Below are 5,613 nucleotides of genomic sequence, written 5' to 3'. Positions count from 1 at the left end.
TGTTACCCAGGCTGGAGTGCAATGGCGCGATCTCGGCTCACCGCAACCTCCGCCCCCTGGGTTCAGGCAATTCTCCTGCCTTAGCCTCCTGAGTAGCTGGGATTACAGGCACGCGCCACCATGCCCAGCTAATTTTTTTTGTATTTTTAGTAGAGACGGGGTTTCACCATGTTGACCAGGATGGTCTCGATCTGTTGACCTCGTGATCCACCCGCCTCGGCCTCCCAAAGTGCTGGGATTACAGGCGTGAGCCACCGCGCCTGGCCGGCATATCATTTTTTTAAATGCTGATTGAAAATCACTAAATTGCTTTTGTAACCCACCATGCTCTCTATCAATTTCAAAAGCACTCCACTCTACCCACTGTCATTTCTTCCCATCCCTTTCCCAAATCTCTGTGTTTTGGAAGCTCATTTCTTTCTTTTTCTTTTTCTTTCTCGCCTTGCTCTACATCACCTCACTTTTTGATCTCTGTTTTTGATCTGAAAGCCAGTTTTCTCTAACACTGTCTAGACTTCACATTCCAATGTTCCAGATGAAGCTTGCTCATGGACATACTAGATTTAATAGCTATTGAAAAACTGGCTTGCTTTAATATAAGAGTGAAGATGAGTCAGTATTTCTGAATTTCCTGGAAGAGGAAAAGAGGGAAACAGGCATATAAGCAGGAAATAGACCAATTTGCCTCTAAAAACAGTGAGAGGCATTAACTGAGTGAGTTACATAGGAAAGGATTTTCTTGGTTCCAGAAGGCAGTAAAAACAAAGCCACCAAACCTACCACATCGATCCATTAAAAAAAATTCCCTGACCACGTTTGAACTTTCACACACTTTTGACTCTCAGATTCCAACAGGACAGCAAATTATTTGTTTGGCAGCACAATGGGATTAGAATTGGGACATTTCAGAATAAGTTGGGCTAGATGTACATGAGGGATTCTTAAATTTGTCGATCCTGTGGTTCCTATAACAATGTGTATTCCACATCCTCATTCCTTTCACCAAAACAAACTGAAAAACCAAAATATTATTTGGCCTTTCAGGAATTACATCTAAGCACCCTGTCCGAAACCAGGGAAAGATAAGGGGAAAGGTCTTAGATGGAAGAGTTGATTGAGCCTATCTTAACTCACTCCACACCCTAAATATTTACTGTGAACTCTTTTTTTTTTTTCAATTTTGAGACAGAGTTTCACTCTTGTTGCCCAGGCTGGAGTACAATGGCGTGATCTCAGCTCACAGCAACCTCTGCTTCCCGGGTTCAACCGATTCTCCTGCCTCAGCCTCCCTCCTGAGTAGCTGGGATTACAGGCATGTGCCACCATGCCTGGCTAATTTTGTATTTTTAGTAGAGGCTGGGTTTCTCCATGTTGGTCAGGTTGGTCTTGAACTCCCGACCTCAGGTGATCCACCCACCTCAGCCTTCCAAAAGTGTTGGGATTACAGGCGTAAGCCACCATGCCCCACCTATTGTGAACTCTTTTTTTTTTTGAGACGGAGTTTCACTCTTGTTACCCAGGCTGGAGTGCAATGGCGCGATCTCGGCTCACCGCAACTTCCGCCTCCTGGGTTCAGACAATTCTCCTGCCTCAACCTCCTCAGTAGCTGGGATTACAGGCACACGCCACCATGCCCAGCTAATGTTTTGTATTTTTAGTAGAGACGGGGTTTCACCGTGTTGACCAGGATGGTCTCGATCTCTTGACCTCGTGATCCACCCACCTCGGCCTCCCAAAGTGCTGGGATTACAGGCTTGAGTCACCGCGCCTGGCCCTGTGAACTCTTATAAGTCCACTTTGTCTTATTTTTTTGGAATTACAGTCAGCCTTCCACATGTGTGGGTCCCTTATCCAAGGATTCAGCCAGCCACAGATCAAAAATATTCGAAAAAATGTAAACACAACAATAACAAACAATACAAATAAAAACTATTTACATAGCATTTACATTGTATTAAACATTATAGTTAATTTAAAGATGATTTAAATTATGCTGGAGGACTTGTGTAAGTCATATGCAAATACAATGCCATTTTATTTTATTTTATTTTATTTATTTTTTTGAGATCGAGTCTCTCTGTTACCCAGGTTGGAGTGCAGTGGCCCGATCTCAGCTCACTGCAACTCTGCTTCCAGGGTGCAAGTGATTCTCCTGCCTCAGTCTCCCAAGTAGCTGGGATTACAGGCACCCGCCACCTCGTGCAGCTAATTTTTTGTATTTTTAGTAGAGATGGGGTTTCATCATGTTGGCTGGGCTGGTCACGAACTCCTGACCTCAGGTGATCCACCTGCCTCCGCCTCTCAAAATGCTGGTATTACAGGCGTGAGCCACCGCGCCCGGCCCTACCACCTATGCAACTTACGACCATTCGACTTTACGACCACAATTGCTAGCCACGACTGCTCCGCGTCTGGCAGCGCAAACGTTGCCCAGCTGGGCGTACGACAGTGCGGACCAGCTTCCGGCAGCACTAACATCTCCGCGTGCACCATTTCAACTGTACATATAGCCTACTCAACTTACGACCAAATCGTGTTACGACCAACCCGCGGTCCCGACCGTGGTCGTAAGTCGAGCATTAGCTGTACTATGCCATTTTATTTAAGACATTTGAGCATTCTCGGATTTTTGTATCCTCAAGGTAGGGAGGGTGAGTATGTATGAGGTGGGGTCATCCTGGAATTTATCCCCAGAGGGACTCTTTCCTTTTGCTTAACCTTTCTCACTCCTTCAAGCCCCTGCTATTGTCCAAAACCTTTATATAAATGTAAAAATCAACCAATAGATAGTCTGATTCCATTTCTCATACTATCATTGAGACAGAGTTGGAAGTATTAACAATAATGGGGCCTTTGAGGCCACGAGCACATAAGTGACACACATGTCTTAAGACTAGCCAGCCTCCTGTGGCAGAATCAGAACTAGAATTTCAGTCTCCTGACATCAAACCTAGGGTCCTTTAGCAGCAGGCTGAGGGAAGGGAAGCTGAAGGAAGTTAGGTAGGAAACCATAAGAAAAGGGAAAAGATAGGATGCTGGTTCACCTTCTCACCACCCACCCCAGATCTGAAGGCAAAGCAATAGAAAAAACACTGGACTGGGAAGGGAAGGGCATTGGTTTGATCTTGGCCCTGCCATTCGACACTTAACCGTCATAAACTTGAGTAATAACTCATTTCTTTCCATGGTTTCTTGTTACTTGTTTGTAAAATAGGGAAAATGTCACTGACGTAGATGGGTTAAAGTGAGACTTAAATGATGTAATGCCTGAGAAAGCACTGTACAAGCAGAATGGTTAATCATGAAAGGCAAGAGGCAATCTCACTGTTCTGTCTCCACCAAAGAAATCCAGAGGTGAAGATCAAAGTCCTTCATGCAAATTAAGTAGTTTGAGTCATCTAAAGCTCACTGAGATGATTTCTGATGGGTGGAGCAGGAAATCAATGTTAACTTCCCTCTTGGAGAGTCCATAGGTGTTTCACTTATTCTTCCTCTGGTTTTTCCTGTTTTTTGTTAAGTTACACAGAATTTCCTAGAGAATCTCTGCACCCACTTTTACCCCCAGAAGTGCTTCTTGGTCTTCACATATTTGCCTGAGAAGTAGCACTTATCTGTTCTAGTTTAGTCTACTTCGAAAGCTAGCCTTTCCTTAATCCCTCCTTGCTGTTCTAATGATTACTTAGATATGGATTGATATGAATATTGGAAGTATTATGTGGAGTTGTAGAAAAGTGGGCCTTTCCCTCTTGGAACTCAGTTGCCATGCTGTAAGAAAGATAATTTAAACTGCTAGCAGGCCGGGCGTGGTGGCTCACGCCTGTAATCCTAGCACTTTGGGAGGCCGAGGTGGGTGGATCACCTGAGGTCAGGAGTTCAAGACCAGCCTGGCCATCATGGCGAAACCCATCTTAAAAAATAAATAAATAAATAAATAAACTGCTAGCAGATGAGAGGCCATGTGAAGGAGAACTAAGGCCCCCAGCTGACCAGCACCAATTTCTGGATATGTGAATGAAACCATCTTGAATATTTAAGCCCTGTCAGAGTTCTCAGCGGATTGCAGCTGTTCAATGGGTGTCCAAGTTGAATGAATGACCTTAGCCAATAGCACCTAGAATGGAAAACGATAACAACAACAACAAACCACAGCTGAGCCCAGCTAGTCCACAGAATCATGAGAAATAACAAATGGTTTTTGTTTTTAGCCACCCAGTTCTGGAGTCATTTTTTTAATGCAGCAATAGATAAATGATGCAATTGGTACATTCTGGTGTGATCTCCATTCCTCACAATTTAATTCTTGGGTGCTCGCTTCGGCAGCACATATACTAAAATTGGAACGATACAGAGAAGATTAGCATGGCCCCTGCGCAAGGATGACACGCAAATTTGTGAAGCGTTCCATATTTTTACACATGGACACAGGGAGGGGAGCACTACACACTGGGGTCAGTTGGGGGGAAATAGGGGAGGGACGGTGGGGGGTGGGAAGCTGGGGAGAGATAGCAAGGGGAGAAATGCCAGATGTAGGTGATGGGGAGGAAGGCAGCAAATCACACTGCCACGTGTGTTCCTATGCAACAATTTTGCATGTTCTTCACATGTACCCAAAACCTAAAATGCAATAAAATAAATAAATGGGAAAGAAAAAAAAATTTAATTCTTGGTCACATCTGATTATAACCAAGGCATTGGGCCTTTTGGAAAAATACAAATATGAGTATCCAGAAGCTTTCTCATTTTCCAAAAACATTTGAAAAACTTGCCACTGGTTCAAGTTGAGAAGTTTTCTTTTTTTTCTTTTTTGAGACAGGGTCCTGCTCTGTCACCCAGGCTGGAGTGCAGTGGCATGAACATACCTCACTGCCACCTTGACTTCCTGGATTCAAGGGATCCTCCCACTTCAGTCCCCAGAGTAGCTGGAATCAAGGAGGCCAAGGTTGTGCCACCACACCTGGCTAATTTGTGTGTGTGTGTGTGTGTGTGTGTGTGTGTGTGTGTAGAGATGAGGGTCTCATTTTGTTGCCCAGGGTAGTCTTGAACTCCTGGGCTCAAGCGATCCTCTGCCTCAACCTTTCAAAGTGCTGAGATTACAGGCATGAACCATCGTGCCTGGCACGAGCAGTTTTCAATTTGAAAACCTGTTGTTTATAAGGGTTTGGGGTAAGGATCGTACTTGGGATGCTTTTGAGGTAATCATTGGATCTGTTAAGGGAAAAGTGGTGCTCAAGATGGACAGTTGGTAACTTTGGCTGTTTTATTTCCTTCTTCCACATTCCTTTGGTCTTCCAGTTTCACATTCTTCTCATTTTCCTCATGCTTTCTCTTTTGTGTGCTAGTTTATCTTTCATTTATCTATGTCTACCTCTAATCCTCCAGTGGCTAATAGAAGAAAAACAAAAATGTATGTTATTTTAGTTAGTTATTTGTTTGTTTATCTTTTTCAAGACAGTGTCTCACTCTGTTGCCTAGGCTGGAGTGCAGTGGCACCATCATGGCTCACTGTAGCCTCGAGCTCCCAGGCTTAAGTGATCCTCCCACCTCAGCCTCCCAAGCATCAAGAAAGTGGGATTACAGGCACAAGCTACCACTCCCAGCTAATTTCTTGATTTT

The 5,613-nt window shown here is 44.2% G+C and overlaps 1 non-coding gene across 1 annotated transcript; it reads left to right on the top strand.

The window, feature by feature from the left end:
• Nucleotides 1-4,304: 4,304 nt before the first annotated feature.
• Nucleotides 4,305-4,411, top strand: LOC116556835. The gene has a single exon (XR_004271184.1). It is a non-coding gene; the product is annotated as a U6 spliceosomal RNA (small nuclear RNA).
• The last annotated feature ends 1,202 nt before the right edge of the window (nt 4,412-5,613 follow it).

This window comes from Sapajus apella, unplaced genomic scaffold, assembly GCF_009761245.1.
Source record: "Sapajus apella isolate SASKATOON/1434 unplaced genomic scaffold, GSC_monkey_1.0 scaffold17, whole genome shotgun sequence".
Lineage (NCBI taxonomy): Eukaryota > Metazoa > Chordata > Mammalia > Primates > Cebidae > Sapajus > Sapajus apella.
This window is presented reverse-complemented; position numbering and strand designations above follow the sequence as displayed.